At 42.1% G+C, this 27,099-nt stretch overlaps 1 long non-coding RNA gene across 1 annotated transcript in view; it reads left to right on the top strand.

Annotated features, from left to right (window-relative positions):
- The first annotated feature begins 5,915 nt into the window (after positions 1-5,915).
- Positions 5,916-27,099, top strand: part of LOC135450282 (uncharacterized) — a 29,925-nt gene continuing 8,741 nt past the window's right edge. The window contains exon 1 of the long non-coding RNA XR_010440996.1: positions 5,916-6,653. This is a non-coding gene — a long non-coding RNA (uncharacterized LOC135450282). The remainder of the gene's footprint in view (positions 6,654-27,099) is intronic.

Genomic DNA, 27,099 nt, shown 5'->3' with positions numbered 1-27,099 from the left:
AAAATCCTGAGGGGCAATAGCCTGAGGAATAAATGCAGTTTACTTGTCTGGGAAAATATAGCCAGATATAGCTTTTATGTAGCTTTCTGATGTGGCTTTATTATAAAATACCCATGTGGTTTGTTTTCAGTTGGCTGTTTTCCAGATGGAGGAGCCCTGAAATGCATTTAGCATGTTTTCAACTGCTGCTATCTGGGACCTACTCACTTGCTTTAACAATGTCCACAGAGAGTACCTTTGCCTAAGCTAGTCCCAGAATCTGGTAGGGGTGGGATGTCATTTGTGGAGGCATCCTTGCAACTGGCTGGAGGAGGAATCACTTGTGCTGCTGAGCACAGGTACAATTCATTGGCAGAAGCTGGATCTTGCCAAAGATAAAAAAGGAGAACAGTCTCTGTGCCAGGCATCAGAAATGGTCAGAAGCTCCTGGTTTCTATGACCATGATAACCTCAAAATTGCTGCCAGATTTGGTACTCTTGACAGAGTGATTTAACATAGAATTGACTTCAGTATCTGTTTCTGCCTCCTTTTTCTCTGCTTCTCTTTGTCAGTTGGTTCTTGAGATATTGATCCTTCCTTGTTTTATTTTTCCTTTCTTCTCCTGTCCCCCTGCTCTCCTGAGGCCTAACTGTAGGGCATCAGCACCGTGCTGTAGGGTCACAGTTTTGCATTTATTCATCAAAATGCTGCTCATGTGTTTTATGAACACGGTCAGAGACTCAGGTTTTATTTTGTACAGGGAAAGAAATAGAAGAGAGACACTGGCCTTTAAGGTTATCTTAGTCTATCCTTCTTATTGTCTGTAATCACAGAACTTTGTGGATTGGGGTGAAAGCCAGCCTTACTGGAGGGAAAACAATGTTGCTTGGCAAATCCACTTGCAAGAAAGCTCAAAAGCAATTACACTAGGTAAACAAGAAAGGATGTGGTAGATCTTGTCCCTTTTTCTAGCTGGGTACTAAATAAAAAGCTGATGGGATTATTTGATTTTCCATTCCCAAATCCTACTGTGTGTTATCTTTGCCAAATGACTTTCATGTAATCTTTAGTGTGCATGAGTACATGTTAACAAAAAAAAAAGGGAATGAAAGCAAAAAACATAAAAATCAAAGTATTGTCACGTGAACATAGTGATATCAGGTTTGTCATTTGTTGTGTTTTGTTTTGTTGGGATGTTTTTTCCTGTGAAATGTAAGCCTTTCAGCTTGGATACTACAGGGACTCATTCTATTTTTTCTCCAGAGTGCAAATTCCTAAAATACCTGATATGGTATGGAAGGTGAACATATCTTATTTGTTAAAGAAATGAAGAAAGCTTTGTGTAGTGGTTTTCACCTGAGCTAGTTGCATTTGTTTTTGCATTTATTGGTTTCTATCAAATACCAATAAGCTGGAGCAAAATGGAGGGATTCCTGCTTTTAGAGATGCACCTGTTTTCTAATATCTTTTTGTCCTGAGTTTTGTCAGCATAGACCATAAAGCTCCCTTCCCTCCTCTGTTTTGGAGGGCATGGTGAGCACTTCAGCTTGCCACCTTGTCTTCAGTGGGTTTCTGAGCAATCAGCAGTAGAGAAGAAATTGTACAGAGCTGTGTAACAACCATAATGATTCTTCATTTCACTGCAGCTGCCATCCAGGGGGGCTGTTGTCCCTAAATTCACAGCCCAGATGGTGCTGTGGCTTCTGTCCTGAAGTTTGGAGGCTCTTTAGCACTCCTCAAAGCTATTTCTGAAGGAAGTAAATTACATCCTTTGTAATCAAATGTACAAGAGGAAATCAACTAGATCATTTCTCCTTTCTGCATTTCAGGGAAAGCAAAGTACTTCAAGAATTTTAAAAAGAGTTAGAAGCACTGATTTCATGCTGGCTGTCTGATGTGTTGTCGATAGAATATGTCATGCTGTGTGTCCAGCTTGTGCCTGTGACCTGCACTGTAACACAGTGGACATGAAATCACTTCAAAACTCTGTTGTTCACATACCAGCCTGGCCTCATTGTCCCTGTCCGAGGACCCAGGGAACAAGAGCATCTACTTTTATGTGAAATTAGAGATTTTAGATTGTCTTGCAATTCTAATTGTGAATTTGCTTCTGTTTGTTAAATATATTGAGGTTTAAAGGCTTGCAAAACTCCCTCTTGTCCAGATTTGATTGCACATTCATTGCTCATTACCTACTGGCATGCTGCTTGCTGAACGGTGGTGCTATCAGTAATACCCAGTATAATAAGCACTCCAAGAGAGGAGTTCTGGAATCAGGCCACACAAGTCCAATTTTACACCTTGGAAATGATGAGGAGGAAAATGGCACATTGATTCATGCAATGTCACCTTAGGCTTGGACTGTTTTCTAAGGATTGCCATGATGGCCATTCTGCTGTAGGAATGGGTGGGGGCTGCACGTTCATCTTCTACCCTTACAGCCAGGAAAAAACATGAGTATCTCAGAGCAGGAATGGCATCTCCATGTGCAGCACTCTTACCATTCATAACTGTGCTGTGCAATTGCATTTCCATTTAGTCCTGCCTGACATTAAGGCTTTTTGCAATAGGAAATTCCATAAGATGCCCACGTGCTGTGTGAAGTGGCACCTTTCATTTATTTGACACTGGCATGCTGGTAATGTCATTGCTCAAACTCCTGTTCTCATATTATGAATCAGTAGAAAAAGGAGACATGGATCATTTTCAGATTATGCCCTCCACAATCATAAATAGCTAAATAAAATTGCTTCTAACTGTATTGTAAAGTAAGAATGCAGATTTAATAGTGTTCTATGAAAGAACAAAAAGCTGTGTCTTTCTGTTTTAAATCCTTTAGGATGGTTACAGAAGAGGAGAAAGGATTGGAGATGCAGTACTTCTTAACTTAATTGTAGTTGGAATGAAGTTAGAGAGAACACTGTAGGTAAAATAGCTATTCAGTCAAAATGTTATTTTATCAAAGCTGGAGGGTTTTGCAGAGGCATATTTATTTCTGGGATCTTCTTGCTGGGGACTCTTGGGTCTGCGGCAGAAAGCAGCGTTTTACACACTGACCTCTGCTGCAAAGGACTCATGTTAAAATCCTTTTTTTCAGATAAGAGAAAGCAAGAAAAGAAGAAAATGCCTCAGAATTTGCAGTCCTTGTGACTTTGAACATTGCAGATCTTCATATATGTTCTTTCAGAAAAAATGTGCAAATGTGTCTCTTCTTCATTTGGCAGGAAGGCAAATTTTGGCATCTTGGCTTTTACCTTGAAATAAAAATTGTTGCTTTCTGCTTAGAGTATTTCATCTTCTCTGACCTTGCTGGGGAAGTCTAGGGAGCACTGAGGAATATCTGCAGCATATTCCTGGTACCCGGCTGGGAAGAGGGGGAGGGATGTTCAGCCAATTGTTAGGAAATATTTGTGTTGGTATTTGTTTTAAAGTATCACCTAGCGAACCAGTCACAGCTTGGATTGCCACATAGAGGGGTTCCCCTTTTCTGAGGAATCAGGCTTGTAAAGTAGGCGAGGTAGAAAGTGCATGGGAGGAGGGAAATGCTCTTGTGGGTTTATAGAAGGGGGAAAAAGGGATGTGAACTGATTTAGATCTTGATGGGAACCTGTAGTAGAATTAATGCTGCAGGTTAAAGACTGCCCAAGGTTCAGAGGAGTCCTTCAGCCTCTCCTCAAGCCTGGAGAGCTCCTCTGCCTCCCCGTCTCAGAGACAGCCAGGAGGTGCCTAGCAGTGAGCTAAGGCAGGTGATGGGTAGAGCAGATACTCCTTGTGTTCAATAATGTGTTTGCTTATGCCAAGTGAGGTGAGCAATGCTGGCTCCCATAAAGCTCCTAATAAAATACATATGGGTAGTAATTGTGGTCTTTGTGCCTCATAAACCCTCCGAAGCACCAAGGCCTTGTTTCACTGGGTGCTGTGCAAATGAAAAGCTGACTCTTACCACTGCCCCAGCTGAAGATGCTTTCTGAGCACCTTCTTCCTGAGGAGAGGACAAGGCAATGTGTGCAGTGATCCAAAACTATGAAATGAAAAAGTCTTAGCTTGCCACCTCTTGCACCAATTCCTGGTAGTATTTTGTAGGCACTTGCCAGACGTTGGAAATTACTGCAGAAGGATGGTGTTAGTATGACAGTAAACTATGAATATTATGCAAATAATAGCTCATATCATAAACAAATCTTGCAATAGAAGGTAAAGACTCATTCATGAATCCCCAGCCCTTTTTTACCCTCAAGTAATGGCACACTTAACTTATTCCACCAAGAAACATCTAGCTATCATCCCCTTTCCTCTCTTACATTCCTTGGTGTGGAGTTTTGCTCTGCTGCAGTTAGTGAGACTGTCACTGCTGATGCTGAGATTTCACCCCTGGTACTTGCAGGGTGACTGAGATCTGCAATGGTTTCTGTACAGAGACCTGAAGGAACTGAGAGCTGGGAGGAAAGTCTGCAACCTGCTTCCCTCCCTCAGGTGTGAGAGAAACTGCTCCTTCTCAAAATACCAACTCTTCGGATTCATTGGTGCTTTGCTTAACATGAAATAGTCTTGATTTAAGGGATATTGAAGCAGCTGGAGTCAGCTGGTTTTTAGACCTTACTGAATTGTTTCCTAAATGTAATGTAAGTTGCAGTAAGAAATTTACAGCAGTATGAGAACAGGCATTTCAAAATGTCAGGTTGTGTCTGTAAATTGCCATGTCTGGTAATAAACCCGCCTGTCAAGTAACCGGCAATCTCAGCCTGCTGGTGAATCTGATTTTGCTGTGTGCTTTCTCCTGAGTGAATCACAGAGAGAGCAAAACTGGTGATTCTTTCTTATGCTCTTAACATTATTTTTTTCTGAAATTCAGATGAAAGCTAACATGAGCTGTGAAGTTAAGTGAAACCAGTTGAACACAACTCAAGAAGATAAAATTTTTAAGCTGTATTGTTAAGTGTTTAAATCAGGAATTCTTTAAACTAGGATTTGTTCTTCAAATCAGCTCCTTAACATAATTGTATGCATAAGAAAGAGTAACCTAATGAAATCTTTCTTTAAATATTTGGTTCACCACATATTGGGTATTCTCCCTAATGAACATTTTGAGCAGACATATGGTATGATGTCTGATGGGCTTTAATTCTTCTACCTCAGCCATCTGATCTGAAGAAGGAAGCAAAATTAGAGCCATAAAACTGTACCCTCTGATTCACCTTCCTGTTCTATTTATGATTTTTGCAGCCAGGATGCATAAACTCCACAGTCAGCATTCAGATGGGTGGGTATATAGTTAGCTCATTTCTCTACACATGTCCTCAGAACAGAATAGTAAATCTGGTTATTTCTGAGAACACTGTTGTGCAATGGTGTAATTATAATTCTTTCAGCATTTTTGTATTTAAATGTGGTATATGAGAGGAATGAGAGCATGTTCTTGGAGTGCTATCTCTGAAGGTCATTACACATCAGTTGTATTAAAACACTGAAAAGATACCAGGTGTAAAGCCTCTGATTGGCACTTATCCAAAATTCTTTGCCCATTGTCTGTTATTGCTTATTCTTCCTCTTACCAGCACACACAGAAAGTTGTAGCAAGGAGAATTTATAATGGGGCGTGTTTTTAATAAATACTTGTCTTCCAAAGTGCCTGACTTTAAGAAAGTGTATGTCTGCCTCTCTGCTTTAATGGTTGCTGAAGCATATCTAACTAAATTGCAAAAAAGATACACTTTGATGTTGTGGGCACACAGTTTGTAGTGATTGGGAGTGGGGCTGGGCCCAGCCTCATCCTTAATGGGCTGCAGGTGTGCAGGACAGGTGAATGCTGTTGAAGGGAACGAGCCATGGAGTGCCCAGGGGCACTGACCAACCACCAAAGGGAACAGAGGGCACACAGGGGCAGGGCATCAACAGCAGGGGATAAAAGGCTGGGCTGAAGGACAAGAAGGGCAGATGCTTGCAGCCTGCTGAGGTGCCCTGGTGTTACTGTGTGTGGGCAGTGCCTGAAGCCTTCTGAAGAGGTGAGATGTTATTCTGTATGGGTGGAAACTTTCTGAAATTGTGTGGTGATGCTCTGTATATTGTGGCTGTCTCAGCTCTGACATACCAGCATAAGGAAAGATGATGCAGAGCATCATATCCCAGGTCTGAAGGAACATGAGGTTCCTTCTGAAGCTCAACCAAAGGCAAAGAACCAGCAGCCAGAAAACAGAAGCTTCTGTGAACTTTGCAGTCACTGGGGTTCAAGTGGCTGCACAGGGCACATTTCCCTGACCATAATGTTGGACATGCAGACCATGCAAGTTTGTGGGGAAGAAGGGGTGGCTTTGAACCAAAGGCATTGAGTGGGATGTCCCATTGTTTGTAGGCACAGAGTTTGTGGTGGTTGGGAGTGGGGCTGGGCCCAGCCTCATCCTTAATGGGCTACAGGTGTGCAGGGCAGGTGAATGCTGTTGAAGGGAACGAGCCATGGAGTGCCCAGGGGCACTGACCAACCACCAAAGGGAACAGAGGGCACACAGGTGCAGGGCAGCAACAGCAGGGGATAAAAGGCTGGGCTGAAGAACAAAGAGGAGCAGATGCTTGAAGTCTTCTTTGGTGGTGGTTTTGGCTCCACCATCATCCTGAAACTTTGACTCTGAAATTGTGCTGGCATCCTAAAATATATTTGATGTACAACTTCCCCAGTAAGGTGAGCATTTGTTTGGCAGCTTAATTCTTGGTGGTTTTTTATTTATTTTTTTTTACTGAATTTATTTTCATGCATGTTCAAGCTCAGGCTAGAACAGCTTTAGCATTTCTTTTCTGCAAGGAAAACCAGTGCAGAATCTGTCCCAGTAGCTGTTTTGGGTAAGAGCAGCTAGAGAGGGTCAGCAACATGGTGTGGTGGCCTCCCTGTGCCTGGTGACTCTGATGGTGTGTGTTAATTACATGGTGGGGAATGGTTCAGCCTCTGATATGCAAGTCTCCTTGTTCTCATAAGTATTTTGGTTTCAGTACCTTCAGTCCTGGACAGTTTTCAAAAAGTGTGTGACAATTAGGGAATAATTAATTTTAGCCTTCAATACCCCTAGCTATGTGAGTGATTGTTTCAAGGGCTCTTCAAATTTCAATCAGTATTTCCACAGTAAAATATTGCTCTGTAGTCATATCTTCGTATAAGTAAGGAGAAAAAATTTGGGGTCTTTTTTCCCCACTTTTGCAGCTAATTTGGTAAAGAATTTCAATGTTTAACTGTGCTTTAGTAAACTTATCTTCCCCACCCAAGCTGAGGCAGATGTTACAGTGCTGTGAACATCTCTTGTGCAGTGGAGTGAGAGGGCTTGAGTACAGGCAGATCAGGGATGGTGCAGAGACTTGATCCCAGGTCACCAAGCAACAAGCTGGGTGTCAGCCTTGTTTGGGTGGCTACCAAAAAAGATGCGCATTTGGGCAGAAGAAACATCAAGAATGTGGCAAACGCAGAAAACAGGGGCTGGGGGATTTAAGCAGATAGTATCTTGTATAATCACTAATTACAGTACATCTATGGCCTAATAAACATCCAGATTGAACAGGACTGGGAGAGGTGCCAGCTTGGGGCAGTGCCAGAAATCAGCCTGGCACTTTAAACCCCTTTCTGGTCATTCTTTTCCACATGAAAAAGCATGTCTGCAAATGTTTTTGAAATGCTTTGTTGCTGTGGGGTGTTACCTGTCCTTGCCTTTGGTACATCCCTATCTTCCCTCCTGTGGATAGTGCTTCACCTGGCTGGGTGTATGGCAGGACAGCTTTAGCACTGCTGTATTGCTGCCAAAAGGGTAAATCTGATTTCCTCAGGAGTGTTACAGAAGCACAGAGAACATAGAAGGCATTCCTGAAGCTCAGGAATTTGCACAAATGTATTTGGGATGTTTATCAAGTATTCTCTTATATCCTTTTGCTCCATCTCTTTTCAACTGTTACTTGTCCCAGGTCACCCTCGTTGGTGAAATTTACAAAAGAAAATCGATTTTTTTCCCTTTTCATGATAAAGCCTGATGATGCAAGTCACCTGAGGAATGCCTATAAAATCACATAAGCTCCAGACATCTGAAGCTGCTCGGGTTTTCCTGAGAATGTAAATACTCTTGTGAAGCTGTTTTAGTTGCTCTGAGAAGAGATTAATTTGATTAGGTGAGAAATGGCTGATATATGTTTGTAATGGGCCATACTGCCATTTCCTATAGGAAACCTCATGGGCAAGGGATACAGGAGATTCTTTCAGGAAGTTCCTCCAGTAAAGCTGCTGGTCCACAAACTAATAATGTCCCTGGTTCATTAGCCTGACAGAATACTCTGAGTTAGGAAGTCACAGGACTGCTGGGCGAACAAAGGCTGGGAAATTGTCACTGTACCATAAATGACCATGGAGGGTGTCCTAATTCTGAGAGGGTGCATTAGGCAGTGCCTCTCCTGAGAGCCACAGTGTGTCCCTGTCAGACACACCACTAGCTGGGGTGTGCAGGATGATCCTGAGTGCATGTTGACAGAGTTGCTAGAGATTCAGGCTGCTGTGGATGCACGATAAAACAGATAATTTCCTTAAGCTGTTTTTATCAGGAAAGAATGAAATAGCTTTTCCTCTTTTGAGCAACTCCACTTTAATCCAGCTAAGAAACAATGCCAGGCTTTATTGGTGTAAAGGGACTTGCTTTGCTCTCTGCATGAATTGCTCCTGTGCTACAAATCAATAAGAACCTGCAATATTTATGTGACATCCCAAAATCCTCTATACAAAAGCTCACTCTGGTAACAAGTATATGAAAATTCCCTCCAGTTGGTCTATTAGAGCCTTCAGCTGGGAAATGTCAGCAAAAGACAGCTCAGCTGAAACATGACCTGCAGTTTTTCTTGAATGGATGAGACATTGGTGATGCAAACTATTGATGTCCTCAGAAAATTGCAGTTAAAGAGCATTTTTATTTATTTTACAGCATCAACCTCTGTTCCCACAAATGAAGTCATCATTTACAAATAACTTTAACACAGAAACAACCAGCTCCTGCAGCAATTTTTACCTCTAAGAGCTGGAGAAGTCTGTGTTACTTTCCACTGGAGTAGCTCCAGGAAAGAAAATGGGAGGTTTCTTTGTTTGTGTTTTATAGGTACAAAGTTTTATCTGCTAAATCACTGCCATGTGCTCTTTTAAGGTTGTTTTGTCATCTTCTATGTCTTTTACCTTATTCCTTCTTTAATTGTGTAAATTAATATTAACTGGTGCCAATTCTACTTTTTATTGAGACATACCCAGAAAAGAAGGGGGTGGCAGAAACCCCTTAATTCTGTGCTTGACTTAGCCCATTAGTTCTAATATTGTAAAGCAGTTTTACTCCTAGATCAGATTCAGCAAGCAGCATATGAAACATGGCTATTGCAGAAGAGAGGCATAATATTCCTGATTGTGCTTTTTGCATATAGTGTGGCATCTCAATTAAACATGATGGTGTTTTTTGCAAAAGCTGCTGAACAGACTATTTTTAGATTAAGAATCTGGCACAACCCACTAATGAGAAGTTTATTCTTTGCTGCTGCTAGCCACGGTCTTTTTTTTTTCACCCTTAACTTTGTTTAAAAGCCAAATAAGTAAATATTGCTGGGCTCTTGCCTTTTAAATCTGAAGATCAAATCATTCCCATGAGGAGCTTCTGTCTCTTCTTGTACAGCTGTACTCCTTCATAATCAAGGGCCAACATTTTAAAGTGGCTGATAAATATTGAGTGCTTTAAATTCTGGGTGCTCAGTTTGACATGTTCAAAAGGGCTGATTTTCAGAAAGTCCCCTGACACCCACTATTAAAATCTCAGTATTTTCTAGCAGCCTACACAGAATTCCTGGCCAAGCACCACTATTTTGTAGTGGCATTTTAAGGCAAGGTTCTCTATCAGGAAGAGTGGTGTCTTGTGGAAACAGTGCCATGGATTTGAATTTGCCTTTGGGCCTGTAAAGTAATATGGGAGCTGAAATGCATCTCCTGTGGCTCTGCCTCCTTGCTGCCAGGTGCAGGTGAGGGGAGGGTGACCCAGGGACAGGGCTGAAGGCAGTGGCTGTTGGTGGCAGCATAGAGACAGACAAGGATCCTGAAGGACCCTGCAGAAATCAGAGTCAAGCTCGGCTAAACACAGCTTTGCCCCTCTTATTTGGATCTGTTTGCTCTCTCCTCAAGCATGTGAATCACATAAACTTGCATGTGTGTTTGTTTACTGCTCTGCTGCTGTTCTTCTTCCATCCCAGAAGCTGGAGGAAGTAAATCACAAGCTGCCATTCAGCAAGAGGTGGTCTCAAACAAAACTCCTTTCTGAAAGCAGAGCACGCAGGTCTGTGCCAGTCACTGCCTACTTTGCCATCAGCTGCTGAGGCACATGGCAGGGATTTCAGTGGAAGAAATTTGGTTTTAGCCAGCTGACCCCTTTCTTCCTGGGCACCTCTCTTTGCAAAGCTAAAGGCATCTCTTCCAACAAGATCTTCACCTGTACTTCCATGAAAGTTAGCTGAGCTTTGATTAATGCCAGCTGAGCATCTGACCTTTGTAGTCCGGCTTACTGAATTCCCTGGCAGCCCCTCAATCCTGAGGGGGCATTCTGCAGCTGCAGAAGATGAAGGATATTGCTTAAGGTCTGTCATAAAGAGTTCAAACCTTTCCAGGGAAAAGTCCTTAATTTCAAACCTCTCATAATGGAGGCAGCCTCTCACAGGTGAGGCTCTCTCCTAGTCTCTTGCCATGCCAGTCTAAGGAACATGGATGATTCTTCATCCTGGATGTGATATGATGAACAGCTTTTAATTTGTCATGGAAATTAGTAATTTAAAATAGATTATTTCATAGCTAAGTGGACTCTCTCAGTGTGACTCACTACCTAAAAAGCTTTGTTTTGTGCACCATGTGAATCTAGAGCAACACTCATCAACATTAGTAAACTTAATTTAAATAGAATAAATCTAGTGTGAATGAATCTGGAATCAAGTCTCATGTCTTCAGACATCTGTGTAGTTTCAGGCCCTGCAGGAAGCTGTTGAGAGACTGCCCCTGGGTGATTTAATGCCCCCCAGGAGAGTGTCTCCATGATGGAGTGGCACTGCTCATTAGCTGCAGGTTCTGAAGGTGAAATAGATAAACCAAGAGCAAGAGAGAGAAAGCAGGTCTGCCAGCTGTTAGGACACGTGTGCCTGTGCAGCTGAGGGTGAAAAAGCAGCCTTTGAATCGTCTGTGTGCAGACAATGTCAGGGTGCTGTGTGTGCACAACCCCCTGCAGGCATGGCAGGACAGCACCTTCAGATCCTACACAGCATGGCTTTTAAAGGCAGCTGGGTGATGCTGGATGACAAGCTGGCATTTCAAGTAGGTTAAGTGATCTATGAGCTGTGCATAATTTTTGTTTCCTCTGGACTTTTGGGTCAGTCCCCTCTGCCTCAGAGTCCAGCACTGTCAGCAGCAGGGTTTAAGTTTCCTGGTCTGTGCATTACTGGAGAGTGCTCCTGTTATGTGACCAGGATTGGTGGCCTCCAACATCTGTGGGGGGCCTTTGCTTATTAAAGGTATGACTTTCAGATTTCCTACAATGTTAATTGTTAAGGAGATTTTCCAGTTACTCCACACTGAGTAGGGAAAAGGCACAGCTGTGGGCTCATCTCTTGGAGGATTTATAAGGATGTCCTTGGGAATTCTGTTGAAGTGCAAGGGCCCAGTTTACTAAGGGCTGTGAAGAAACTGAGAAAAGTAGCTGAATATCCACACAAGAGCATCTTCAAAAATTTTGAAGCAAGCTTCTAAAATTTGCACATGAGTTTGAAAACATCTTCTACCCCTTCATCTCTGCATAGCTTCTTAGCTGCTGCTTGGCCAGATGGCAAGTTGATTAATAGCCCAAGTAGCTCTTATGCCAAGAGCTTGCTGGAGAATGGTGATGTGGATCTGTGTTCCTTTTTTCCTGTCTCTGCCAGGTGCAGCAGTGAAAGGCTGACAGCAAAGCAAAGCATGTGCATATGTCCCATGCAGAGCCCTCAAACTCTGATGTTGAGATAAAAAAAAGTAAATGTTGGGTGTACATTTCTCTGCTCTGAATGCTGGTGATGACACTGTTAACCCTCAGCACTGCTGAGTTAATGACGGGTTTCTGCAGAGTAAAGTTTGCATGTTTTACTGTTCTTTGGTGACCCTCTTTCAGAACTAAAGTGGCAAAAATAGTTGTCTTCTCCTCCAACATGGCTGTTTCTCAGCATGAACAGTCAACCTTGGTATGCTTGGGTGATTTCAGCAAGCAATGAGAGTCAGCTTTTAACCCTGGGTCTTGAACTGGTTTTTCTCTATTTCCATGTTCAATTCCAGGGCTAAGGCAAGCAGCTCTAGGGAGAATCAACTTTTCTTGATTTTCATCCCCCTCTGTTAAAAAATTAAAAGGCTCTTGAAGCTTATGATCCTGTAAATGAGAGCACTGCTGGGAATTTGAGTGCACTGTTGGCTTTATTAGAGCTAGTGCTGAAATTAAATTTGCTTAGGTGTGGTAGTGTTTGTGAGAACCTCCATGCAGGGGAGAGGCCTTCCCAAGTATTTTGATAGATAGGAAAGAGCCCATAAATGCACCTTTAAGCCAATTAGAAGCTTGTAATCTTTCTTTAGAGTTAGCACACCTTCAGAAGAGTGAATTTCCTGTGCACCGTGTCTGACAACACTTAATTCTGGATCCAGTTAAAGGCAGCTGGGAGGAGCTGGCTGAAAATTTCAGCTCACAAACTGCATATGTTCCATTCTGTCTGGATATTGCTGACATAAATATGGATCATCAGAGTCTCTACAGCTGTCAGTGTGTTTACCCCAGTGCTAAAGCAGTGTGATAAGGCTGCATCTGGTGTCTGTCATGAGTCATATTGCTTCGCTTTTCATGTCAGTATTTTTTTCTCTTTTTTCAGTTTGGTTTTGACAAACATTTTAACATATGTAATTTATTTTTAAAAAAACCCAAGCCTTGGATGATGAAGTCCTAGGTGATTCTGAAGTCTGAGATACAGCAAAACCCGGGTTAACTGGTGCCTAAGATACTTCTGATTTTTCTGGGCCATTGTATTATTGGGAGTTACATGTGTGCTGAATCAACACAGGTGTTTAATTCATTTTTACAAAGAAATGGCAGCTTTAGTCTGTAAATACAGGACAATCTATAATCTAAACAAAGCTGTGAATGGGAGAGTTGGCCAAAAAAGCAGAGGCTTGCCTTCTGCAGCTCAGTTTGTGGATGTTATTTACTTGGACTTTTACTAAAGCCTTTGACTCTGTGTCACGTGGAATTCTCCACGAGAAAGTGACTGCTCCTGGCTTTGACAGGTGCATTGTTTGCTGCTTGAAAAACTGGCTGGGTGTCTGGGACCAGAGGGGTGGGGATGGTGCCAAACCAGTTCATGGCCAGTCCCTGGTTCTCTTCTTCAGGATTCAGCTCTGAGGATCCGTGAAGATCCTCTTAAATTTTGAAGAAAAGGGTTTGACTTAACCTATGTTGAAGAGCTTGGCAGTCACTTGCCCACTGTGTTTAGGCAACAGGGAGAGGAGGTGCAAAGCTCAGATTTAAGGAAGAAGCAACTGTTGGTGTTGGGTTCATGGGTCTGTTCTGAGGAATCAGCAGAAACAGGCTGCACTTCATGTGACCCAACTGGTTCAGTCATTTTTGTAATAATGATGTGGCTTCATGCAGGAGAAACCACTCTGAGCTGCTCACAGGTTTCCTCATCTACTGCCTGGGAACTCAGTGCATGTAAAAATCAATCACTTAATGTAATAATTCACTTGTGGGGAATTTTGGAAGGCATTTGAGATGGGATCTCTGAATTGTTTTTGGTGATGTGATTTATTTTTCTTATCTTCTACATAGACAGGAAGGGTGAGTTTGTCTCACATCTTCACTGTATGGTTCAGAAGGTTACAAGACCTTTTAAGGAGTTATTGACTAATAAAACACTGCCAACACAGATATTTATGTTTTTGACCCAATCCTTAAATGTTTCATCTTATGGACTCAAGCTACAACCTAAGTTTCTTAGCCAATCATGTTATGACACAGAAAACTACAGTACTGCATTTTAAAATCCTTGTTTACCTTTGTAACTATTATTTTTCCTATATCTTAAACTCTAAACTTTCTTCCACGTAACATGTCTCTGCTTTAAACTGTAAATCGGTATTCTCTCTTCTAGCACCTGTTTGGAAGACTTTTCCAAGGTCTCAGATCAAATCCTGTATTTAATTCTAAGCTTTGGCTTACAGCCCCAAAGTTCTGAGAGTTCCTTGCTTTTCAAATTCCAACAACTTAAAGTAATTATTGAGCTTCTCGGGAAGATAAGAGCTGAGATATGACTTGGATCCTGCAGTGACAATACATGGCATGAACTTAACTGGGCTCTGGTAAGGATGGGTGTTATGGGCAGCAAGAGTGCTTGTGATGGGTATTTCCAGCCCTCCATTCAAGAGGGGAAAAACCCCAACTTTTTAGACCAAATGTTGTTCTTGGACTTTATCCATGTTTGAGTTCTTTACGTGACTTTGCACCTTGCTGTGGTTTTGCCTGTCTTTTTTACTGAGTGTTTCAGGTAAAAGTCCAGCCACCAGCTGAAGGAGGCAGTGAGGAATGGAGGGACCAGAGATGACACAGCTCTAGCAGAGCACAGTGATCAAAAGAGGGATGCTTCAGATCCTGGCACCTGGTCCATCCCCTGTGCACTGTGGTGATTTTCTTCCTAGTACAGTAAACTAAGGGGATTTCAGGCACACTATTCTCTTAGCTGCAGAGGGGGCATTTTTATGCAGTGGCTATTGTCAGTCAGTTCTCTCCCTCTTGTCTACAGTTTGTCTTTACCTCATGAATTTTCTTTTACTTTCACATAGCATCTTCAAAGTGTAAATACGATTTCTTCTTGGTCGTGTTTTTTCCCCTCCTTTCCTCTTCCTTTGATAAAACTACCATGGCTTCTGGGTTGAATCCTTTGTTTGAGTCTGTGAGCTTAAAACTCAGGGTTGAATTAAGATTCTGGGTTGAATCTTTTGTTGGAGTCTGAGTTTAAGACTCTTGTTACTCCACAAATGCCAAAAGCGTTACTTTTGTGCAACTGGAAACAGAATTAAGCTTTTTATCTACTGCTGGATTATGGGGCACCTGTCAAAACAATCTGATTATTTTTTAATATATTGCCGTTCAGGGCCAAATTCTGGGAGTTTTTTGGGTTTTTGTTGTTCCTTTCTGTCTTGACAACCCCAGGGACTGAGGGTACTGACTGTGCAGAGCATCTCAAAATGGTACTGTGGGATGGATGAGTGGCTCGTCCTACACTGGTGTTGTGCTTGTGGAGAACACTCCCAGCAGCTGGGCAGGTGGATGTTCATGTGAGGCCATGCTTGCCTCCCTCTCAGCTCTTTGTTGCTGGGCATGACTCCAAGGATGTTTCCTGTCATTTTCCCTACACTCTGGCCAAGTGTGAAATGACGTTCCTTTGCCTTTTTTCTTTTAATAGCCACTTTTCCTTTCATCAGTGCTGCCTGAGGCTGGGGAAAATAGCTACCCTGAAAACTGTTAATATGAGGAGGTATTACAGCTCCAAAATTATTTTCCAACATTAGTTAATATATTTTAACCTCATTCTAATTTAGTTCCATCTTCCTCCTCCTTGCCTTCCCTCCCATCAGCCCTCTTTTTACAATCTCTGATATTTCCAATACACAGCAAAATGTGTGTGATCTCGTCATAGAACCTATATCTTCTTTTTGCACAGTAGAGTATTAACCTTTCCCTCTATATCTGCAATAGTAACATAATTAGATAAAGTAATAATTCTGACTTTTACTGTGTTATTATGATGGTCATTGCTAGTGTAATCACCATGGGAAAGTCTCTTGTTAGTGGTAAATATTTGCAGTTAGCACAGAGCTCTTGTTTTTCCAGGGTTTTTTGTTTTGTTTTCCCATTCCATGTTGCTGGGATTCATAAAGTTAGAGGGTTTTGAAAAAATGGTTAAAAAGAGTAGGCTTTAGGCAGAAGTTTTGTTAGCATTGCACATACAGCAAAAAAGTTTTTTAAGCAGTAGAGCAGACGTGACAAATAGCGCAATAGACCTTTGTAGAACTAGCTTATGGATTGCAACAAAGTTATTTAATGTATATCTTTAGAAGGTTAGTATGAATGGATCTCTGTTCTTTGTTTTTATGAACCAGTCTTTGTTTTAACTACTATTACGTGTGTTTCATATGATTGGATAGAATTTTTGTCAATATGTTTTGCTGTATGTGTGATTGGCTGAAATCTAGGCTGAGATGGTTTTATGCTATGCTGTAATGTAAAAAGAAAACTTCTTTTTTCTTTTATTTTTAAATTTTATTTTATAAGAAAGATCCTTCAGAAAACATTAACTTCATTTATGCCCACTTTACTCACCCCGTGAAAATTAAATTCCAGTCCTGTTCTTTCTGTCTGTCACGCTTGCTGACTGTTCTTGGACCTCTGTCGTGGGAGTGTTTGGGAATTCACCACTGAAATTTGTAATGAACAGCTTTTACCTGTGGATGTCCTGGACGATTGTCTCTCACCAGAAGGCTGGAGCCATTTGTGGTTCATGTGCTCCTCAGGGGACAATTGTGTGTCTGCCTAGGTCTGATTTCCAAAGATTGCGACTGTAAAGGTTTCCAGCAGTGCTTTCCATGGGTGCTTTAGTGGCTTAAAAGCCTTTTTGAAATCATCAACAGCCCGTGTTTCTTTCCCGTTTTGCAGGAGAGATGGACTGCAGGATGGGAAGGGAGCGTTTCAGTGGGATGGTGGGAACGGGCAACAGGAGCCCAAGCAGCTTCCTGCCACCCCCTTCCTCTGTGCCAGGGCTGTGGAAGCAGCAGTCTGGCCTGTAATTAAACCTCAGCTATGTGCAGTGTTCAGGAGCACATCCTCCCAGCCCATCAAGAACCCGTCACTCAAGGGAGATGCTGTTAATTGCCCGTGGAGATAAGCAAGAGGCAATTGCAGCAAGGCGTGTCGAGCTTGCTGCTCCCAGCCCACCAAAATTTGCTTTCCGAGGGCTGTGTTTAGTCAAGCACTTGTGAGGGGCCAGCTGTAATTTGCACCTCCTCGCATGATTCGAAGGTAATGGGATGAGATGTTGTGGCAGGGCATTGACCTCGCACCGCCACAGTTGCTCTGGCACGGGGAGTAAACAAATGTTATGGTGGGGGCGGTGATTCTCTCGGAAACAGAGCAGGGATGCTCAGATGCTGTTTCTGACAGTGAATAGCTCACACTGAAAACAACAGATGCTGATTTCAGGAAAATAATAGCATTTTCAGGCAATGGTTTTCTGCAAATTCAAAGAGCTTGGTAGGCTAGAATTAATAACTCGTGTTACTGTGGGATGTTGGTGCACAGGAATAGACCTGTTTCATTGTTGGTTTTTAGCTAAGCCCCTGTTTTTCAGTTAAGAGTAAATTGTTTTTGCACAGAAGTATATTAAAAAATGTTGGACTGGCTTTTATGAATGGGCAAGGCTTTGAATGATGGGAGGTTTGTGGTTCATTTATCTTACCAGTTACTCAGTAACCTGCCTGGTGGACAGCCCAGTGTGGAGCCAAGCAAAATATACTTATCTGCAATTAATAGAGAGGTCTTTTTCAAGCCCTTGCAGTTGGAGAACACTGACTGTTCCAGCCCTCTGGCTCTATCTGTAATCTCAGCACTGCTTTCAGCTGGGTGAGTTTGTGTACTGAGATGTTTCCCTGCCCTGATTCGCTATTCCAAGATCTCTGTATCTCAGGCATTCCCTGAAGAGCAACGAAAAGCTGAAATGCAAAATTGAACAGGACAGTGGACAGTAGAATACAGAATGAATATATATATCTATATTCCTGATAACAACATGACAGCAGATGTATTTTTCTATTAAGATGGGAAAGAAACAGAAGACCTGTTATTTTGGGGTTAGGCTCTAAATACACTGCAGGCTGGAAAACTGTTTGGTAATTAGGTTGGAATAAAAGCCTGGTGGAAGACAAATATTTTAAAGGTGTGTGTTAGTGCAGGAAAAAAAGCATATCAGTAAATATCTCCTGATCTGTGCTCATGGTGTGGAAACCACCTAGCCAGTTGTTTTCCAATGCTAATACGGCCTAGTAAGTGAATCTCCCCTTCCCAGGGAATGCCTTCTCCTCCCAAATCTGTTTTGCGATGCAAACATTGTATGTAAATAGATAGAGAACTCATGAAGATGTTTTGGGTCTCCAGACAGAGCTTTTTGTTCATACAAGCCCTGTGTTTGGCAGTCCCTCATCCTGGAGGTTTCTGATTTGACCCTCTCTGAGAGGCCATTCCAGATCCTTGCTGCTTCAACCCTAGAGATGTTTCCACCTTTTAACATACAAGTGCCATGTCCTACCTTCCCTAAATGCTGATGATGTGACTTACCAGATGATCTGAGATGAAAATTAACTCATTCCTTTCACTTCAGTGCTTTGAAAGGTCTCTTTCTGCTTGGTGTAGGGACACCTCTCTTATCTTACTTTTGCTGCTGAAAGAGCTTTTATCAGCTGTAGCAATTTCCTTCAGAAGATGTGACCTGCTTTATTTGTTGGGCAATGCATAGGGGGAGTGTTCTTTTCCCGCTCCTCCACGGCAGCAGCTGTTTTACTGCTTTTCAAATAAATGGGAGTCGTGAGTGCTTTCTGAGCCCTGCAGATGGCACTGCCTTCCTGGGCTTGCCCGATGCATGCCCCTGTGGTGGGCTCTGTGCAATCTTCAGCTGGAACAGCTCTTCTTGCAGCTGTTATAAATAGTTCAAAAGTTCTGGCTCTGGGATGGTTTTACAATGAAAAATAATATGGAAATTGCTCGGAACCTTTCTCTCTACTCCTCTTTAGGTGGTTTTGTTTTCTGGACTTTTGTTCTTTTTGAGATTTATCTTCAAAGGGCTTTCAGCAACTTCACTGTACAGCCATTTTTTCTCACTCTGATATCTCCCCATGCCAATTAAGTACTGAACTGGCTGCAGAGACAATTGCCATTTCCTAGGAAGACACCTAGAGAGAGAGAGGGAGGGAGCTGTCTTGTTTTCAGTGTTCTCTTGGGGCAGACATGCCCTCCTTGTAAGGAAAGGGCAGCATCGATGACACAGTGGTGGAGATTCATCTCACACTGTTGTTGTCCCTTTCCCACTGCAGCAGGAGGGGTTTTTGCATGTATTGTTCAATTCCCAAGGCTTTTCCTTAGGGTTTGCCAGGTGTTTGGGATGTACCTTCCTTGTTCTGCAAAGGTGGAGCGCTGCTGGCCGTGTGCTCACAGCTCCCCAGTCTGCAGGGGCACTGATGGTAGATGTTTGTTTTCTGGGGTGTCTGCACAGCCCTTGGGAACCTACTGCCTGAAACCACCAGTGGCTGCTTGTCCAGTCCCTCTGGGACTCTTATCTTGGGCCTTCCAGGTCATTTTTATATCATCTTGTGTCCTATACCAGCTACAACACAGAGAAATGACTCATTCAGAGCCTGATGATATTGCATATCGCTGACAATTAAATGGAGATCTATTTTTTTTATGGCTGTTCTCTCTGGGTTTTCACAGCAGGCCAAACAATTTGTTTGCTGTTGTAGCATTTAATGGAGGCAGCAGCTATCATATGTGAGGGATCTGCCATATTTTCCAAGTCAAAACTCAGCCGTGGCGAGGTGTTCTGGGTTGCTTCCTGTCCATAAATCCTCAGCTCCTTGCCTTCAAGGTCAGTTGGGTATTTCATGCCTCAGAAATGGTTCATATTGCCAAGTGACTGGGTAGCAATGCTGCCCAGACATATTAAATCTCTTGATTTCACTGCTTATATTTCATCTGTATGGAAACATTTGAATTGTGGTTTGCATCATTGCCTGTGTGACTAATCCCATGTGCACCAGGAGGTCTGGACAGGCTCTCAGAGGATGATGGCTCTGCCACCCTTGGTAGGGCTAAGATATTTTGTGTCCAGCTGCCCAGGGTGGAATGGATGATTAGAATGCACCATGTCCTGGGGATCTGTTAGCACTCACCTCTTGGAGTATTTAAAATCAAAGTGTTGTGTCTCTATTGCCAAAAATCTCGGCTAAACTGGCTTTTATGTTGAGACATTTAATCTGCAGCTGTATGGGAAAGCTGATGCTTCAATAGTTTTCTTTATGCATAAGTATATTTTTAGAGTGGTTTTGTACATTCATACGTGCAAAGTCTTGTTAGAGACATTTTTGTGCATCCCAGCTCCCAGAGACAAGTGATCAACATTCAAACTTCAGGCTGGGAACAAAAGGAAACAAAATCTCTGGGCTACAAAGAAAAGCCTGACAGCCATGGAATAGTTAAAAGTCCAGAAGGTAGTCAGGTGTGAACTCAGAAATATATTTTAGTCTGAGTGTAATTCTCCTGATGGCAGGTTTTACATGCTTGTGACTGCATATTGCAGCACAGTGAGGACTGCTTGAGGAAACACACACACACTCTGAGCTCCTGTCTTTGGGCTTTAGCAAATTAAGCTCTCCATCAAATGTTTGAGATGAGATTAATTAGCACAGCCATCATTCATGTTACAGTACCAGTAGCATAAAATGATTTAAAATATTGCTGTTGGACATGGGGCTCTTATGTAGCTAGTTAGGTTTTTTAATTAGAGTTGGTCAGGAATTAGAAGTTAGATTGCTCTGAAATCACTGTGCTTTATTTCCAAAACTTCACATATCTTTGACAAATTTAGGTGGGCTTTATGTCCCTGCCATAGTGGTGGCTTGCAGGATGTTGAATCCATATTCTTTGGTATGGTGATGACAGAATTTTCTGCAGGGAAGAGAACCATCTCCTCACTAATTGCTTTTATTTTTTAATCCTGAAAACAGTTTTCCTCCTACCCCCACTCCATTTAATTTTGAAAATAAGCACACTGATAAAACTGCAGTCCTCTTTCTTCCTCCAGACAAAAAGGCTGCTGTGTACAACAGCTCTCACAGAAGATGTCAGTCTGAGTGGGGGTAGTCTGACAGAACAAAAACCAAACCTGAGCATCATCATAGGGAGGGAAAATTTTGAGTAACAGTAATGATCAGTGAATATTGCCTACACAATTTGTGGTAAAAACTGGAATACTTTTTAGTTGCTTTGCCCTCTTAAAAAAATCCCCTTCAAATACTTTTTTGTCATATTTTTGAGAATTTCTGAGCATTAGAATCCAGAGATACAGAGAGAGGATAATGAGTGAAAGACATTCCAAGCATGTGCAAATATGTATGTAAGAGTCCTGGTGCCTTGATCTTTGCCACTCTCCCCACATTAATCTCACTCATTCCATCTTTATTTGTACATGACCAAGGACCTGATCTTGTCTTATCTATGCTCAGTGTGGGCACAGAAATTTGTAGAAATTTAGTGTTGGAACAGCAATCAGGAGATGTTCAGCTTTCCACTGCATCTTCATTGTCCTTTCTGGTTTTTTTGGGGCACACAAAACCCCTCAGTACTCAGGAGTCTGGTACTGCAGCACCTTGTAGCCCTCCTGCCACGTTTGCAAAAATATCTTTTGAAGTGTAACTAGGGCCATGCTCTGTTTTTATATCTGCTTAAAATCTTGACTTACAAATGAGTTCCTATTATATGCCTCTCTAAATATTAGATTTTTTAAAAAACTGTCATTTGAAGTTATTGACTTATCACCTCTGTCACTAAAGCAGAATTGAATCAAGCACTTCCTGATTGTTATCAGCTGTTCCTGGTTGGCTACAGTGCATGATTGGTATTGATCTTGTGGGAATAATGCTAACAATTTTTCTGGTTTTGCATCTGGAGACATATTTATCTCTTAATCTGTAACTATCATTTTCTATAAAGCAACATATCCAGGTTTGTGTATTCACATTACAGTTATACATTTTATTTTTTTACCAGAGATTTTAATTGGAAATATTGAGCAATATGCTGGTTTTCTGTTGTACAACTTTTCATTCTGCTCATCTGGTAATGTTTGTGAGGGGTAATGAATATCAATATGTAGGGTTCTGTTAGATGCATGGGGTGGAAGCTTTTGTCAGCCTAGGTCTTCATAAGCTCTCAGAACTATGTGATAATTTAGATTTTATTGCATATATATTTCACTTGATATTGTATTTGGCTCAGATGCACAGCTATTTAATGAGGATATTGATTATTAGCTTTACAAACCTATCAAAAAGGGAGGAGAGAGAAAAATGTAATAAACAGTCATTTGTATTAGTTCATTCTATGCCATGATGCTTATTCAGATGGGTTTTCTGCATTTAATTTGACCCGAGAACAGGAAAGTTGCCAAAAAAATGTGGTTAGGAAAGTGTTCCTTTGCCCCTCTGATGCCAGGGCAGGAGGCTCCTGGGGAACAGAGCTGCAGAGGGGGATATCAGATCCCTCCATTTGACAGGTTTGTTCATATCATACTGGCAATCCCAAACAAAAGGATGTTTCAAGAATACCTTGGAGCTTTGGTGGATGAGAACCAAAGAAGGCATTTCTGCTGCTTTGCTCTCAGCCTGGTGATTCACTGGCAGAGATGAGGTTGGTGCTTGCCCACGTAGGAAGCAGCATGCACCTCCCTCTCGTGCAGGGATGGTGTGACAGCAGGTTTGCCTCCTGTCCTGCAGCCCTGCAGGCTCAGCCACAGCTCAGCATCCCTTCAGTGCAGCTGTTGCTCCTCTGAAGTTCACTGCTGAGCTGGGGCTCCAAAATCCTCCTGGGAGCAGCGAGTGAGAACGCAGCCTGCTGCCATCTTGCAGTGTCATGAAGGATCTCCCAAAAAAAGCTGTTCTCTTTTCGTTTGGATGTGGAAATCACCCAAGAATTTAATGCAGGGAAAGAAGTTTGGTATTTGTACCCCTTTCACTCTTGAGGTTTCGTAGCAGTGGTTTGTTTGATTTAAAATTCTTCATGAGGAGCCCATCCTCGGGGCAAACAGAGCTCTGTGAAACCTGCGGTGGTTTAATGGGATGGGTTTGGGTTTAACTTTACTTTTTTTTTAACTTTGCTTTTTTTTTAACTTTACTTTTTTATTTAAATTTTTCCCTTTCCCCTCCTCTTCCTCTCCTTTTTCCTCTCTCCTTTTTCCTCTCCCGGGTTTTACTTTGTTTTCATTATGACATGCACTGCTTGTAAAGTTTAGTGGTTATTTATACATTAGTAAAGAATAGGTTCTCTCTAAATAAATTGATGTAATTTTAAGTTTGTACATATGTAATAAAAACTTTTTACTCATCTTGTGCCACTTACAAGGAATAGGAATTTAAACACTGCCTCACAAGTTGCCAGAGTGATTTGACTTGTTGACCTGAAAACTGTGTGTAGAGAAGAATTAAATGCATTGTGTAAAGAGGAATTGTAAGAAATGTTTTTCTGAAACTTCTTTCTTTAAAAAAAAAAACTTTTGTAGATAACTTATTTTCTGAAAAAATACTGCATCACAAAATTACTGCTGAAGTCTCAGTGACCTGAAAAGATGGTTGTGAAAAAATACTATGTAGTGATCTTAATATTGCACAAAACAAAAGCACCTTCAAAATGTGCTCTTTTGTGGTTCAGATGAACAACTGTATAATTGTGAGCATATAAAGAATTGGCTGGATGTGCCCTGTAATTTCTTACTGCTGAAGGCTCAGTAACAATGGAAAATAAAGACAATGCTCCCAGTTTTTTGTACACATTTATGCTGCATAATATCGTAAGACACTTAATAGTGGGCAAATCTGGGAGGGAGGGTGATGTAAGAGTTTCAGAACACCTCTTGGAATTGCTAATTTCTTTGGTTTGTTTGCATGCACAGGGAGGGCTGGTAAAACAAGACAAAATCATCTGAGTAATTGCTGTGAACAGAAGAACACACAGTGAGGAGATATAATGAGAAATAGATGAGACATTAGTGTGTAAGTCACTTAGGTTATCCAGAGGTTATCTTCAGCTGCTAGTGCAGGCAGATATGAAATATGTGTGTGTGCAGGAGAAGAAAGCAAAAATAAATATTCAGAGTTCCTGATTTTTCTGAGCTTTGTGTGTGCATGTTGGGATTTCAGAGAGCTTTCCCTGTGTGAGAGGTTTGACTGAGCAGGAGACAAGGCTGCCAAGAGAAATTCTGAGTGCTGGTCATGTGCTCTGCTGTGAGTACTGTGAGGTGATTCGTGGGATCAAGCTGCTTTCGTTGCCTTTTGGTGAATTCTTGGGACACAAGATAATTACTTTTCTAGGTTTTCCTTTTTAAGGAAAATTAGGAAAGTAATTTCCTAATGCTGTGAGTCTATGAGCTGAAGTTTCACAACTTTTGAGAGCTGTCATTGAAGTTGTGGCAATCAGGCCCACTTGATTATTAGCTGTGACCACTGTGTGTGTGTTCAGCTCCTGTAAAAAACAACGTGCTCTGTAAGGGAGCAGCACAGTACAGTCTGAAATACCTGACTAGATCTGTCCACAGACTGAAACATGTCAATCTTGGGCAGCAAAAAATTGTCTGGCAATAAGGCAGTAGAAGAGGCTAGAAGAAAGTCCACACATTAACTGATGTTTGGCATAATGGCAAATCCTGATGTTGGGTTTTATTATTTTTTTTCTTCCACTGAGGAAGACCATCCTGTCCCAGTTGGGGCTCCAGCTGAGGACTGAGGTCAGCAGTGACAGAGCTGTGACTAAAATGTCCTGGGAAATATGAGCTTCCCAGGGAGCTGTCAGTGGCTTGCCTGAATGTTCTGGTCTCCTGACAACACTTCCTTTTACAGGGTTGAGGCTGCATGTGCCTGTCTTCCTGTATTCTCTAGATATTGCATTTCACATGGATTTTTTTACTATGGATTTTCAGCAGGATTAAGTGACTGCATAAAACAGGTTGACAACCATGGTCTGGGAAAATGTTAAGTGCAATTTCAGCCACTCCAAAGTTGAGTTTGATTTTCTTTGACAGAGACACACAAACTCCTACAGTGAATACCCTGCTGTGAGGTTTAGAAGTGTATTGACTCAGCTTAGCAAGTCTCAGGCTGGATTCTTGCTTGGCTTAAATGTTTTGTTTGTGGTCAATAGCAGAGTGATACCTCAGGATTTTTTTATATTTTTCAGATTCTGTGCTGCTTTAGTGTGTGCTTCTGAGCTTCATATTAGGGGCTGGTGAGCTCTCTTCACAGAGTAGGGAGACAAAACAATTCCTTCTCTAGCTGGGGACCAAAGACAAATGATCCAAATTTCAGGCCTAAGAGCATAAACAACATGGGCTGAAGAGAGAAAAACAAGAGGGGTGGGACTTGATCATCTGCAATAAGCTAAAAGTGGACAATTAACTCCAATATGCTAATAGACCAAAACTTATAAAAGTGAGACCCTGATTGTCCATTTTGTGACCATTTTGGGTTCACCTTGGGTGTAGCCCTGGCTGGGCTCCTGTGCTGCCAAGGTACATCTGTTGAGGCCTTTTAATAAATCCCTACTTTATTTTTTAACTCTTTAATTCTTTAGTCTCTGTTCTAGGTCAGCCTTCACAAGGCATCAAGAGGACCAAAGAGAATGGCCTTAAGCTGTGTCAGGGGCGGTTTGGGTTGGACCATAGGGAAAAGTTCTTCCCCAGGAGGATGCTTGGGCATTGGAACAGGTTCCCCAGGGAATCCCAAGGTTGCCAGAGCTCCAGGAGCATTTGGACAACACTCTCAGGCACAGGGTGAGATTGTTGGGGTGTCTGTACAGGGACAGAGCTTGTCCTCAGTGATCTTTGTGGGTCCCTTTTATGTCAGCTTGTGCTGTGATTCTGTGGAGTTGATCTCAGGCAAGGTGTCCCCAGTCTGTCCCCCTGGCTCTGTTTCTCCACCAGGTCAGTGGGCATTCACTTCTCTAGAAGTGCCCTGTTTGCAGTGCAGGGTCTTTCTCATTCCTTCCTGTACTCTTCCAACTGCACAGAGGAATGTGGTGGCTGTAGGTACTGAAGGCCCTCCCCAGCTCCCTCCTAAAGAGTGCTGTCACCCTCACAGAGGTCAGCACTGACCTCCTGGCTGAAAGGCAGGTTTCCCTGCTCTGCTCCTTTATTAGAGTCAGTATTTCCTTTCCTTTGCACACAGGCATGCGGAACAAAGCATTTCATTACAGAGCAAATGGAATGTCAAGTGAAATGATTTGGTGGGGGAATTTTTTTTTTTTTCCTGCAGAGAAAAAATGTTTGATCCAGCACTCTTTGTCATTTTTATTTTCACTCTGTATTTTTGTGCTTCAGCAACTGAACCAGAAAACCCATTGTTCCCACAGTCCCTGTGCAGAGGAAAAATACAGATACACCTAGAACCATGTAATCCAAAATTCTGAGTTAGAGGTGTCTCTGGAAACTTGGGAGGTATGCAAAAGTCTAAATACTGCCTTAAAGAGAGTGATAGAAATATGAGTGTTTGGAATATTGCAACTTGTTCACAGATTCATTGCATATAAAAATAAGGCAGAAGTTGTATTTTTAAAATGGCAATTACGACATTTGGTCCTGATAATTTGGTGTGCGGAACTAATTTCAATTATCTGCCTTGATTGTGATCCCATGCATGGCTTAAACCACCCAGTAAAAAGTTGTTAGGCAATGAAACGAGACATTTCTGCAAAAGACACTTTTATTTCTGTTTCTGCAACAAATGGAGCCCAGAGATTAAGATGGGATTTGCTGGATGTGTAGGCTCAGTAGAGGACCCCTGGCTGGGTAGAGGGTGAGGCTGTTGAGGCAGGTAAGGGTAAAACTAAGGCTGGGAGCAGTGTGGGGTCCTGGAAAAGGGATAGAGTTGGAAATGTTTGGAGTTTCTCAGGTTAGGGTGGGGCTGCTAGGATGAGCTTCCCAAGCAGGATCAAGATTGGCCTTGTAGAGATTTTGCGGTTAGTTTGTAATTGTTCTGCAATTATTACAATATCATTAATATTATTACGTGCTATTAATTCATAAAATCCTGGTAACTTGAAGAAGTAAATGATGCAGCCTTGCAGCAACCTTGGAGCAGTGGGAGTCAAGGCTTACTGATCCAGAGTTTCCAGAGGCACAGGTTCTCTATTAATCAATGACAAATTGATTTCAGAGCGTCTGTGGCTCCATTACAAGTGCACAGATATTTGTTTTGCCACCTTTTACAGCCACTTCATGAGTGG

The sequence above is a fragment of the Zonotrichia leucophrys genome, chromosome 7 (assembly GCF_028769735.1).
Source record: "Zonotrichia leucophrys gambelii isolate GWCS_2022_RI chromosome 7, RI_Zleu_2.0, whole genome shotgun sequence".
In the NCBI taxonomy this organism is placed as follows: domain Eukaryota; kingdom Metazoa; phylum Chordata; class Aves; order Passeriformes; family Passerellidae; genus Zonotrichia; species Zonotrichia leucophrys.
The sequence above is the reverse complement of the archived record's forward strand: the minus strand, read 5'-3'. Positions and strand labels throughout refer to the sequence as shown.